The 14641-nt window shown below is 33.0% G+C and overlaps 1 long non-coding RNA gene across 3 annotated transcripts in view; it reads left to right on the forward strand.

Moving 5' to 3' along the window:
- LOC105710826 (uncharacterized) overlaps positions 1–14641 on the forward strand; it is a 155468-nt gene that overhangs the window by 125189 nt on the left and 15638 nt on the right. For 2 of the 3 annotated variants that reach the window (XR_001105889.2, XR_010345612.1), the window contains one exon: positions 1423–4608. This is a non-coding gene — a long non-coding RNA (uncharacterized LOC105710826). Of the gene's footprint in view, positions 1–1422; positions 4609–14176; positions 14251–14641 lie in introns of those variants that run through there. The other variant, XR_001105887.2, reaches the window with a different exon arrangement.

Below are 14641 nucleotides of genomic sequence, written 5' to 3' on the forward strand. Positions count from 1 at the left end.
ATGAGTGTCTTTATTTCAATGTGTATATCTTAATCATCCTCTGTTCCAGCTCTCCTGCCTAGGATGTTAAGTTTTATATGAATTGACCTATCTGGGATCCTGATTCCACACACTTGATCCATAGATGTGTCCCCTTGACAATTCCATATATCTTTTGTATGCTTGTTTTTCTTGTTTTAGGTGATTTCCCTAAACTTGACAATTAATATACCTCACTTTCAGAATCAAATGTCCTTCTGTTTGGTCAGTTAATTTGTCAAAAATATTGTCTATCCCATTCCTCAAGAATTACTGATTATTGACCAAGCATGGTGGCTCACGTCTGTAACCCCAACACTTTGGGTGGCCTAGTTGAGCAGATCACCTGAGGTCAGGAGTTCAAGACCAACCTGGCTAACATGGTGAAACCCTGTTTCTACTAAAAATACAAAAAATTAGATGGACATGATGGCGCATGCCTGTAGTCTTAGCTTCTCGAGAGGCTGAAGCAGGAGAATTGCTTGAACCCAGGAAACAGAGGTTGCAGTGAGCCGAAATTGTACCCACTGCACTCCAACCTGGGTGACGGAGCAAGACTCCATCTAGGAAAAAAAAGAAAAACTGATTCTAACATATCTTAATGTTAATAGAATTTGCCTTTTTTTAAAACCATTGTTTTACATAAATTAAAAAAAAATGAAAATGCAAATAAAGGAAAGATAACTTATGTTCATGTATTGAAAGAATTAATATTGTTAAAATTACTATGCTACCCAAAGTTATCTACAGGTTTACTACAATTCCTACAAAAATTCCAATGACAGTATTTGCAGAAATAAGACAAACAATTGTAAAATTCATGTGGAACCACAAAAGACCCTGAATCCCTGAATAGCCAAAAAATTATTAAGGGGGAAAAAAGCTGGAGCCCTCATAACACCTAATTTTAAAATATATTACAAAGATATATTCATCAAAACATTATGATACTGGCATAAAAATAGACAAACAAATGTAGTGGAATAGAGAAACCCAAAATATATCCACACATTTACAGCCAATTGACTTTTGAAAAAAATACAAGAACACACAATGGGAATGGACAATGTCTTCAACAAATGGTGTTAAGGAAACTGGATATCAACATGCAGACGAATGAAATGAGTGCCTTATTATATATCATACAAAAATCAACTCAAATTGAATTAATGAGCTAAAGAGAAGAAAGAAATCTTAAGGGGGACAAAAGGGCTGGAGACATCACACCACTTGATTTTAAAATATGTTATTAAGAGATACGAATGAAAACACAGGATGATACTGACATAAAAGTAAACACATAGACAAATGGAATGTCATAGAGAGCCCAAAAATAAATCCACCTGTTTACAGTCAATTGACTTTTCTTTTCTTTTCTTTTTTTTTTTTTTTTTTTTGAGACAGGCAGGATCTTGCTCTGTCACCCAGGATGGAATACAGTGGTGCGATCTTGGCTCACTCCAACTTTCACCTCCTGGGTTTAAGCAATTCTCCCACCTCAGCCTCCCAGGTAGCTGGGACTACAGGCACATGCCACCACTCCTGGATAATTTTTTTTGTATTGAGTAGAGATGGGGTTTCACCATGTTTACCAGGCTGGTCTTGAACTCCTGAACTCAGGTGATATGCCCACCTCAGCCTCCCAAAGTGCTGGAATTATATGTGTGAACCACTGTGCTCAGACACAGTCAATTGACACTTGAGAAAAATACCAAAGCATGCAATGTGAATGTGGACTGTGGAAATCCTAGAAGATAACATAGGAGAGAAGTTCTATGACATCAGTCTTGACAATTTTTTTTTTGGATATGACACCAAAAATATAGTGAAAAAATTTTCATCAAACTAAAAACTTTCTGCACAGCAAAGGAAATAGTCAACCAAGTGGAAAGACAACCTATGGAATTAAAGGAAATATTTATAAACCATATTTCTAATAAGGGGTTAATATCCAAAATATATAAAGAACTAAAATAACTCAGCTAGAAAACAAATAACCTGATTAAAAAATGGACAAATGACTGAAAAGATATTTCTCAAAAGAAGACATATGAATGATCAACAGGCATGTGAAAAAATGTCCAACATCACTACTCATTAATAAAAGGCAAATTAAAATCAAAATAAACTATCACCTCACACCTGTTAGAATGGCTATCATCAAAGCAACAAAATATAACCAGTGTTGGCAAGAATGTAAAGGAAAGGAAACTCGTGTACACTGTTGATGGGAATGTAAATTAGTATAGCTATTATGAAAAACAGTATGAAAGTTTCTCAAAAAATTAAAAATAAGACTACAATATGATCCAGCAATCCCACCACTAGGTATATATACAAAAGACATGAAACCAGTATGTCAAAGAGAAATCTGAATTCCCATGTGTATTGCAGCATTATTCGTAAGAGCCAATGTGTGGAATCCACCTAAGTGTCCATCAACAGATAAATAGATGGTATATGAGGATCTTCAAAAAGTTCAAGAGAAATACATAGTGTGACCAAAACTATGCATGGATTTTCATTTTTTTACAACAAAATAAACTAGTACTAACTTGTTATAGCATGCCTCAACAGGATCTAGTTTGAGGCACTAAGAAGAATAAAACATCAGCTTGAAAGAGCCCCTATGAGAATGACATAAATTTTGCTAAAGCAAGAACAAACATCAAATTTATGGTGAATCTGGGGCTAAAGAATGTGAAATCATTGGTGCTTTACAAAATATTTATGAGGTAAATGTCCCCAAAGAAACCAGCAGCTTACAAATGGATAATTTATATTAAGAAGGGATAAGACATTGTTGATTATGAAGCCTGCAGTAGCAGACCATTCACTTCAATATATGAGAAACAAAATGAAAGAATATCTTGCTCCTCTTCAATTCATGCCAAACTGTAAAAAGACCAACTATTAACAGTAGAAACAATAGCCAACACAATAGATATCTCAATTGACTCAGCTTACCCAATTTTGACTAAAAAATTACTGTTGAGCAAACATTTTTATTCCATGAATGCCAGTTGTGCCCAGATCAGCTGCAAACACAAAAACTTTCAATGGAAATTTTAAACAATTTGGATCAAGATTATGAAGCATTTCTTCAAAGAATTGGAACAGGAGATGAAACATGGCTTTACTAGCACAATCCTGAAGACAAAGCACAATCAAAGCAAGAGGTTGAAGTAGTCCAGTCAAAGCAAAAGCTGACTTGTCAAAAGAAAAGTTTATGGAAATGATTTTCTGGGATGCCGAAGTCACTTTCCTTGTTAAGTTTCTGAAGGTTCAAAGAATGAAGACATCTGCTTATTATGAGAGTGTTTTGACAAAGTTAGCCAATACTTTGGCAGAAGAAAATGCCGTGAAAACTTCACTAGAAAGTCCTTTTACACCACAACAAAGCTCCTGCTCATTTCTCATCAAACAAGGGCAATTTTGCAAAACTTTTGATAGGAAACCATTAGATGTCCACTTAACCGTCCTGATTTGGCTCTTTCTAACTTCTTTTTGTTTCCTAATCTTAAAAAAAAAAAAATTCTTAAAGTGCACTCATTTTTCCTCAGTAATCTAAAAATGACTGCATTCCATTACATTTTTAAATTCAAAAGTCCCTCATTTAATTAAAGATGAACTAAATGGCTGTTATCATTGCTTGCAAAAGTACCTTGACTTTACAGAACTTATGTTGAATAATGAAGTTTTTTTTTAAATTTTTAGCATGTAATTCAATTTTTCTACTATCTTTTTGAAGTCCCATTGTAAATACAAAATGGAATACTATACAGCACTATAAAGGGAAGAAATCCTATTGTGTGTGACAACAGCAGGGAATCTGAAGGACATTATGTTAATTAAAATAAACCAGGCACAGAAAGACAAATACCACATGATCTCACTTATATATGAAATATTAAAAAATTAAATTCATAAAAGCAGAGAGAAGAATGGTGGTTAACAGGAGCAAGGTGGGCAGGGTGGGAAGTGAAGAGATATTGCATAAAAGACACAAAACTTTCAGTTAGGAGAAATAAGTTCAAGAGATGTATTGTACAACATAACGATTATAGTTATGGGAATGTATTGTATCTTTATAATTTGTTAAGGGAGGAGATTTTAAGTGTGCTTTCATCACAAATGAGTGATAAATATGGCAGGTAATTCACATGTCGATTAGCTTGATAGCTTGATTTTTTTTTTCAAAGATGAAGTCTATTCTGTCACCCAGGCTGGAGTACAGTGGTGTGATCTCAGCTCACTGCAACCTCTGCCTTCCGGGTTCAAGCAATTCTCCTGCCTCAGCCTCCCAAGTAGCTAGGATTACAGGTACACACCACCAGGCCTGGCTAATTTTTGTGTTTTTAGTAGAGACGGGGTTTCACCATGTTGGACAGGGTGGTCTTGAGCTCTTGACCTTGTGATCCGCCTGCCTTGGCCTCCCAAAGTGCTGGGATTATGGGCATGAGCCACCACACCTGGCCTGCTTTATTTAACCATTCCACAATATGTACACATTTCACAACATCATGTTGTACACTATAAAATATATATGACAAATTTTTGTCAACTAAAAAATAAATTATTTTTAATAATAATTGCAAGGTGAAGAGACAAGATCTTATCTGATATTAAGTATATAATATAGTATTATTAACTAAGATAATATTAGTCAAAATTTGGTAATCATTTCACAGTGTACTATGTATATCAAATCATCACATTGCATACCTTAAATATATACAATTTTTATTCATTAATTATTCCTCAATAAACCTGCCAAATTTCAAAAATGTTTCAAAAATGTAAAATTGACAGAGTATATTGATAGTTTGCATAATTAATAATAACAATATCTTCTACCATCTAGCAACTTTTAACTTTGTGGAGACCCCATTGAACTAAAGTTGATAAATTCTGGGTTTTTGTCTGTCCTCCACTTTGACAAAACTGTATAATAATAAGCAAGACATTAGGCCTGTGAAATGCTGAGTACATTTTAATCTACCTACATCCTACGCTAATTGTAGAAGTTAAATATGAATAATATTTGTATTAGGTATTGCAAGGACTTTCCTAAGCACCTGATGGATATTCGTTAAGTGGGAAGAACATAATTTTTTTCCCAATTTTTAAAATTTAAGACTCAAAGTTGAATGATTTATATAAGATCCTGAATCAGAACAAGACTGTATATTTCTGACTTCTGCTCTATTTTGGACTTTCTTGTGCTGAACTTTAACCAAAGACCAAACACATTACCATTAGGTTACATTTAATAATGACAATGATAATAATTAAACTTTACAGTTTATGGAGATTTGCTTTGGAGATATATGAAAGTGTTTAAACTTCTCATTTCCTCATGGATATTTATTATTCAGTAAAACAGATAGTGAAGGTTTTAAAAATATCTCTAAGTAGTAAAAATATTTTCATTCATTTTGAGTTTTGTCTAAAGAAAGATTCTGAAGCACTGGCATGATTCTATCAGTGCCTTCCTTATAGAGGTGGCAAACAGGCTTTTAAAAATCATCTTTTAAATGTGGCTGTGCAGTGAAGGAAAGGTATCATTTGCCCTTCCACGTTAAAATCCTTTCACTTTCCTCTTCATAAGGCAAACACTGACCCAGATGCTGATCTGTGAGCCTCAGTTCCCCACAGCAGCAGCTGGTGCCTTGGCAGCCTCATTAAGTAGCTGAACTGGCCCCTTTAATATAATCTACAAATCTGGAGCATCATTATGCTGCTAATAGCTGTTCTGGGCTCTTATGCCCTTCTGCTTAACTTGTCCTCTTGACTGATATGCTTCCACAGATTTTGTTAGTTTTACTAATGTATTAATTGGACAATTATCATTTGGTTCTTGTCCATGTGAAGGAGCATCCACAGAAAAATGAAATCTATAATCAATCATTTTCTATGTTAATTCATTGTGAAGTAAGCATGTTTTTTAAAACCTCTATATAAAAAATGTGTTTTCCAACCATCCATTCCCAAACCAAAAAGAAATGCAATTATATATAGCAATAATTATTGGATCATTTTTTTCTTAAAGCAAGTCACAACCCTTAGCCTAAGGAAAAGAGGATCTACCACATTTATCTATTGGCATTTTCTTTCCTGTTTAATGATTATTGATGTGTCTGCGAATTCATAATACTTAGGACAAAAATGAGAAACATATAAACCAATCAATACATTGTTTATTCATGTGGCTCTAAACAATAAACTAAATATATTAACAAATGTACCTGTCCAATGGCTAAAAGTGCATATTAAAAAAAATACAGAAACTGAGCAATAGAGTATTTTATTTACTTAATAAAAGAGATATTTAAGTAGTTCCTTTGCAAAGCCAACTCTCTACGCTCTTTTTCTCAGAGCTTCAATGTATGCTTTTTTATATACAAGTATGTGCTTTAACATTTCACTATTGAGATTCTGTTTGGGAAAGGTGATTTAATACTAAAAATACTTTTGTTTAAACCTAATCTTTGAAAAATTAGTTCAAAAGGGGTAGAATTCTTGACTTTTTGTTATTTTCTTTTAGAACATTGAAAATAGTATCCTACTGTTTCTGGTTTCCATTGTCAATATTGAAAAAGCATGTCAGTCTACCTTTTTTGCTCCTTTTAAAGAAAATAACTATGACATTCTGCCAATAAATATAATTCATCAAAATATACTTTTGTTTGTATTATACTCCTGGAGAAGCCTAAGAAAGTTATGCTGATATATTACTTTATAGCACATTACATAGATAAAAAAGAGTCATCTAAGGCAAGAGATTTAAAAAGTAACACATCTTTTATTTGGAAGGTAGTCTAATATATAGTTCTCCCCACTGGACTTTTCAACTGCTCTACTGGTCAGATAAAATAAAAACCAATATGAGAGCTGTTATTGTACACTAAAATTAATTTATTTCTCCCCTTATTTTTGATATGTTTTATGAGCTTATTCATATAAATGCAGAATAAGCATAATGATGCTCTAATTTGTTGAGAAAACAGCAATACTGTAGAGTAAGCTTTTCATTTTTCCGAACTTCAGTTAAAGATGTTCTCCTTTTCGTCTCCATTCATTTTAAGAAGTCATTTTTTATCGAAATAGAAAAAGATGAGTCCTATAAAAATATATATCATAGCTATAATATTTTAGAACTTGTTTCTACTCACCAGCTCATTTTTATTTATATCAGGATTGTTTTCAGCAGAATACAGAGAGAAAAAAAATACTAATATAAACATCCAAAAATGTATTGTTTTTAAAAATGTAATATTTACATAGACTATGAGGGCATATTTCCAAATTTAATAATTTGGAACATATGTCAAGTGGCATTAATCAAAAAATAAAACAAATAACAAGGAATGTCTTTAGATTTACCACACAGGTAGATAGGACTGACATTTTGTTTCATGTTAGAATTCTGTATTTAATAGAAATTTAGGCAATAATTGTTTCATGTGAACTGAACAACAGAAATGTTCATATACATGCACAACAGTAATGTATTATGAAGAATGTAAGTTAAAAGATACTGTATCCTAAATATCCAATAAATATTTCTTAATTATTTTATTCTAGTAACTCTGGGTAAGAAACTTAACATGACTGAGCATAATGCCATATAATTTTATATGCAATTTATGATAAAATGTTTTAGAACAAAAGTTCAGAAAACTACACAGTAAATTATATTGGTTTTCTCATCACTAGTATGTGAAATACTGTGAACAAGAGATGTCAAAAGGTTACTTTTTGCCTCCTACTCTGAAAAGCTATTGCTGACAAGAATTTCAGATAGGAAAAGAACATAAAGTAATGTAGCAAGTCAGTTTAATAAACCACCAATCATTTAATTTTTTATTTGCTATCAAAATTGCTAACTAATCATTCATTTCCTGATGCAGTTCTCACATGTGACTCTAATTTCAATAATAGCTAAAATTTGTTGTATACTTTTTTATTGCAAGAATTGCTAATCAATGAAAAGATCAATATTTTAGCAATGATTTTGTTAACTCAATATCCAAGCCAACATAGATAATTAATTTTAAACGATTATGACAATTTCATTTATTTCACCAGAGATCAACTTAGCAAAATTTATGTTACCAAATTCTGGGCAATAAAATTAAAAGCTATGTTTGGAAATATGCTTTTTGAAATAGGAGAGAGAGAAAAAAAGTAGAGCAAGAAATTAAAAGTGGATAGTTTCTAGTCTCTTTTTCCTTTGGATATTTTCTGATCATATAATCTGAAATGGCTATAGCCATCTTGAACTAAGAATGGCTTTAAAACAAAATCAAAGCATCAGAGATACCAAAGAATAAAGATATAAAGAATGTGAGTAATAGACCATGTCTTTAAATCACTGAATTTTACCAACCCTGGTAACACCATACTTTGGGATTTTTTTTTAATGTGAGATGATAAATTTTATTGCCTAAACCACTTTAAGTTGGATTTTCCACTAATATGAGTGAAATATATGCTAATTTGCTCACCTTACTGAAGAAATGAAGAAGCAATGGACCATAGGAAATAAGGAACTAAGTAAAATCCCCCTAGTTACTGAAGAGCACATTTAAGATGAAAATCTAATAGGCCTACATATTAAGCCTAACTTCATTGTATTATAGCATGAGAATTAACCTATGGCCACAGTGGAAGTTATTTAGATACACTGAAAACTTCAACACCTTTCTGTTATCCTTTATCCCCCATAATATCACTGCTCACAATTGTCACTTTTGGAAAAGTTTAACTCAAAGAAAACAAACATACATTAAAGTATGTCATTTTCAGACAATTTAAAAGTGAATGATAAAAGCTGGTATGTTAATTTGTAGGGAATAATTCTTAATGAAAATATTTGTTTAAAAAACTCTGAAAACTCACTTTCGCTTTTATCGATTCACAAGTATTCAATGAAGTATTGATTTTAAATTTTTAAAACACTCTTCAAGGCAAAACAATCATCTCTTCAAAACATTCTTTCTGTTGTTTCTCTTTTCATTATTTTTTATTTTTTGCCTCATTATTCTTAAAGCCTTTGCATATTTAAAGTTATAGATTTTTGCAGATAGTCATACAATAATGAGAGTTTTCTTTTTTTGGTTTGTTTTTTCATTTCTTTTTAGCCAGTTGGGAGCAATGTGTAGAGTATGGTGATGAAATTATTTAAATAAGTATTTTCATCAAATTAACTACTTTTACATTTTTTTCTGTTGCACATTAAACAATTGCCTGCAGCACATTGGAAAAAAAAAAAAGAAAAAGTCCTTTGACATTTAAAGGTTCTAAGGAGATTTAAGATTACGAGTCAATTATTTTTTAATAATACAGTCACACACCACATAATGATGCTTCAGTCAACAGTAGAATGCATATACAATAGTGATTTTCCTGTACCTTTTTTGTTTAGATATGTGTAGAGACACAAATACTTACCACTGCATTACAATTGCCTTCAGTATTCAGCACAGTAACATGCTCTACAGGTTTGTAGTGTGGAAGTAATAGGATATACCATACAGCCCAAGTGTGTAGAAGACTATACCATCAAGGTTTGCACTTAGGTGCACTGTGTGTGATGTCTTCACAATGTCAAAATTGCCTAAATATACATTTCTCAAAACACTGACATTAAGTGATGCACGTATATTTACTGGCTCAGTCTATTAATTTTTCTTTTGCTTTGCTGATATATCCTTTGTTTCCATCAAAAGACTGTCACATAAAGTAAACAAAGTTACTATATTTCCTTAATAAGGAAGGTATAAACTTTAGAAAAAACATGTTAGCAGGGAAGCTAAAGGATGTGGCTTGTAAATAAAAAAAAATAGTCTTGGGTCTGCAGGCTTGGATCTTTGAGCACAAGACAAGGATGCCCTCTCTCACCACTCCTATTCAACATAGTATTGGAAGTTCTGGCTAGGGCAATCAGGCAAGAGAAAGAAATAAAGGGTATTCATATAGGAAGAGAGGAAGTCAAATGGTCTCTGTTTGCAGATGACATGATTCTATATTTAGAAAACCCCATGGTCTCAGCCCAAAATCATCTTAAGCTGCTAAGCAACTTCAGCAAAATCTCAGGATATAAAATCAATGTGCAAAAATCACAAGCATTCCTATACACCAATAATAGACAAACAGAGAGCCAAATCATGAGTAAAAACTCCCATTCACAGTTGCTACAAAGAGAATAAAATTCCTAGGAATACAACTGACAAGGGATGTAAAGGACCTCTTCAAGGGGGACTACAACCACTGCTCAGGAAAATAAGATAGGAAGAAACAAACGGAAACATATTTCATTCTCATGGGTAAGAAGAATTAATATCATGAAAATGACCATACTGCCCAAAGTAATTTACAGATTCAATGCTGTCCCCATCAAGCTACCATTGACTTTCTTTACAGAATTAGAAAAAAGCTACTTTAAATTTTATATGGAACAAAAAAAGAGCCCATATAGCCAAGACAATCCTAAACAAAAAAAGCAAAACTGGAGGTTTCATGCTACCTGACTTAAAACTATACTACACAAGGCTACAGTAACCAAAACAGCATGGTATGGATACTAAAACAGATATGTGATACTGGTACCAAAACAGATATATAGACCAATGGAACAGAACAGTGGCCTCAGAAATAACACCACACATCTAAAACTATCTGATCTTTGACAAACATGACAAAAACAAGCAATGGGGATTCCCTATTTAATAAATGGTGTTAGGAAAACTGGCTAGCCATATGCAGAAAACTGAAATTAGAACCCTTCCTTACATCTTATACAAAAATTAACTCAAGATGGATTCAAAATTTAAATGTAAAACCTAAAACCATAAAAACTCTGGAAGAAAACCTAGGCAATACCATTCAGGACATAGCCATAGGCCAAGACTTCATGACTAAAACACCAAAAGCAATTGAAACAAAAGCCTTGACAAATGGGATCTAATTAAACTAAAGAGGGAACTTCTGCACAGTGAAAGATTAACAATTCACACATGTTAATGTCCATGAAAAAAATAGTTCAATGATCATTTTTAAATATCCTAAGACTCTTTTTATTATCCATAACTATATTGGGCTAAATAACGGTCACTGAAGGACATTGGCTCCTAATCACTAGAATCTGTAAAAATTACTTTAAAAGAAAAAAGAGCCTTTGTATATATGATGAAATTAAGGATTTTGAGATTGGAAGATTATTCTGAACTATCAGAATGGATCCTGATAATAAGGGCATCTTCACAAGAGGCATGCAGAAGGAAATTAGACACAGACAGAAGTGGAAAAGTTTATGTAATTACAGAGGGAGAGAGAGGAGTGATGTGGCCACAAACCAAGGAATGCCTGCAACCACTATCAGAGCTGGACAAGACAAGGAGGCACTTCTCTCTCAGAGCCTCCACAAGGAGCACAGCCATGCTGAAATCTTAATTATGGCCCAATGATACTAGTTTTGGACTTCTGGCCACAGAGTTATGAGAGAATAAATTTCTGTTATTTGAAGCCATCAATTTTTTGGTAATTTGTTACAACAGCCAAAGGAATGAATTCAATGATATAACCACAAAAAGAAATATACTCTGAGTTATTTTAAAAGGACATACACACCATCTGTACACCTCTTTTTTAGGAAAAGGCAGTTCTTTGTGTCAATCATTCTTCAGATATCCTAAATTAGGAAACCTTAGGAATTGTCCATATAGAGCGATGATGGGTACTTTATTCCCAATTTATGTACTTACATACCTCAAGTACCTTGCCTATTAAGTTATGAATTTGATCCTGTATAATTATCTTACACTTCCTGTTATAAGTAGGAAAATATATTCTATTAGGGATTCATAAGACTAGTTATTATTGTTATTTTTGGGCCTCCCAAACTTTCTCTTCCCTTAAAAACCATAAACTGTATATGAGGAAGTTTGTAAATATGCATACCCCATCCAAATGCAAATAGGTTTATACTGACCATGACCTAGTTATTTACAGCCTTTGTTTCAATTCTGACTGACAGCCAAGGTAAAAATTACTTCAATTTAGGGGGCATGAGCGTATAAGTCTTCAGAGAGAGGAACCTCTGTTCACAGTAAAGAGAAAGTTTTACCTGTATAAAGATTATGCTGAAATTTTTGGCTTGCCTATGACCTTCTTAGTTCCACTTGTGAAACATTGCAAATGATTTTCAATCACTTTTGTGATTCAGAATTATTTCCATACTATATCAAAATATTCTATGAATTTTATATATTTTTTCTTTTTATGATTATGAATGATTTTTGACAGAATAACTACTTCAGAAAGTTGGCCTTTCAAAGGACAATCTCCTTTTAAATGGTTTGGACACTAAGTTTGCCATTGCACTGTAATTTACATTTGCTGAATGATTATCAGAAAAAAACCTCTATAAAAATCAAAATGGAATGAAGTATCTTTTAAACATGAGACAATACAGCTACATTCCTGTATAGAAACCACTTCAGAAAACAAATGACCAGGCTTCAACCTAAATTAAGTAAAGGCAAAACTGTAGAAAAATTAGAGGATGCTGCCAGACAGCATGTGAAAACTACATACCTGAAAATTCCAAATAAGTGCAAATTACTGTGTACCAAGTTTTTTTCCTAATCATTTCATCACATCAAGACTTGAAATACAATGAAAACTGCTATGATTTTTGCTTTTGTCTTTTTGCCTCTTATGTGCCTCTAAAGGAGTCATCAGAGTCTACCAATACACATTTTTGTACATAAAATTAAATCTCATTTTCTGCTGATATAGTTAGCATGGTCAAGTACTAGTTTACTCACTAAGTCTTGTAAGTGTTATGATGAAAGGTTTTCAAACTAGAATTTATGTGTGCTGTATTGGATGATCACTAGTTTAGGAACAGAAACTTGCATATGCGTCCAATAGAAATTTTTCTTGGAAGTCTAAGTAACATGAGAATTACAGAAAGCTGCCAGGATTATGTGCTGGAAGATTAAACAATGTGGTCATAAATTCCAGGGGATCTAATTCTGTTTGACACTTAAGAAAAAAATGTAAATTGCTTTATGTATTCTTTATTGGTTCATTTAGACATCTTGCAAAGAGAATACACTCAGAAAACAGAGAAATCTAAATTCTATCACATTACTGCTACATATTCCTATGGCATGAATTCATTTCTGGCATATAATGATTTATTAAATGGAAAGATTCCAAATACACCATGACATTTTACTTCAAGTATAATTTATGAGTGCTGATGCCATTTTTGCAAGCCCTGTGAGTTCAACAGTCTATAAAGTTAGATAATAACCATTATGTTTTCCACTTTTTATCAGCTATTTTATAAACTTTATGGATCTGACTAAAATATAAGGTTATAGATTCCTAACATATTAATTCTAAACAAATGTTAATCTACTTCAAACCCAGCGATGTGACTGACAAAATATATTTAAGCTGCAGTTGCTGGAAAAGTTCTAAGCATCTGAGTAAAAATTTCTTTTGAGTATTCAAGTACTACTTAGGGAAAATTTCCATAACAATCTCCAATGAAGGAAAGAAACTATAAATAGTTCAATCTATAGTAAAAACTGGTATATGCCAAGACCTAATAAGAGAATATTACTTTATTTTTTTTATTTTGAGACAGAGTTTTACTCTAGTCACCCAGGCTGGAGTGCAATGGTGTGATCTCAGCTCACTGCAACCTCCGCCTCTCAGGTTCAAGCAATTCTCTTGCCTCAGCCTCCCAAGTAGCTGGGATTACAAGTGCATACCAGCACACCCAGCTAGTTTTTATATTTTTAGTAGAGACAGGGTTTCCCCATGTTGGCCAGGCTGGTCTCAAACTCCTGACCTCAGGTGATCCACCCGCCTAGGCCTTCCAAGTGCTGGAATTACAGTCATGAACCACCGTGCCCAGATGAAAATATCACTTTTAAAAAATAAGCTTAAACTAGTAAAATACTTGTTAATAAAATATCTAGTCAGTAATACTATTTTGTTCAATGGTCTAGACCCATTCTGTTGTTTGTAGGTCTTTGGACAAATTATCCAAGAACTGCATACAGTGATTTTTTGCTTGAGTCACTGTTCCCCTTAATTGCTACCTGATTAAGTCCATTTTTCCTTCTGATTTCAGTTTGCATGTGACATCAAGGTAATGTTCTTCAAAGTCATTCCTGACTACCACCCTGTCATCCAAGATGTAATTAGGTGAGTAACCTGGATTTTTTGTTCTACCCTTAACTTACATTATCAAAACACAGCAATTGCTACATTATTGTAAATGCTATTTGTGCCACATTCAACAGGGCCATTAACCTGCTAACTTCAGGAACCCTGTCTGTCCTCATCACCCAGGCTTAAACAAGTTATCAAAAATAAAAGATGTTCAAACACTATTGTCATCTTATTGAATGAATAAATTAAGGAGAAAGTGGGTGAATAGAAAAACACTGGGTTTGAATGTTTGTGTTCCTGATGTTTTTGATAAGAGGTATAAGATTCTGCCATGACCATACTCTGCCCACAGACACAATGGCCCCCAATTAGTGAAAATTCAGAATTAATTTTCCCATTAACTGAATCACCATTAGGAAAAATA

This window comes from Aotus nancymaae, unplaced genomic scaffold, assembly GCF_030222135.1.
Source record: "Aotus nancymaae isolate 86718 unplaced genomic scaffold, 86718_ANA_hifiasm-v0.15.2.pri h1tg000036l, whole genome shotgun sequence".
NCBI classification, from domain to species: domain Eukaryota; kingdom Metazoa; phylum Chordata; class Mammalia; order Primates; family Aotidae; genus Aotus; species Aotus nancymaae.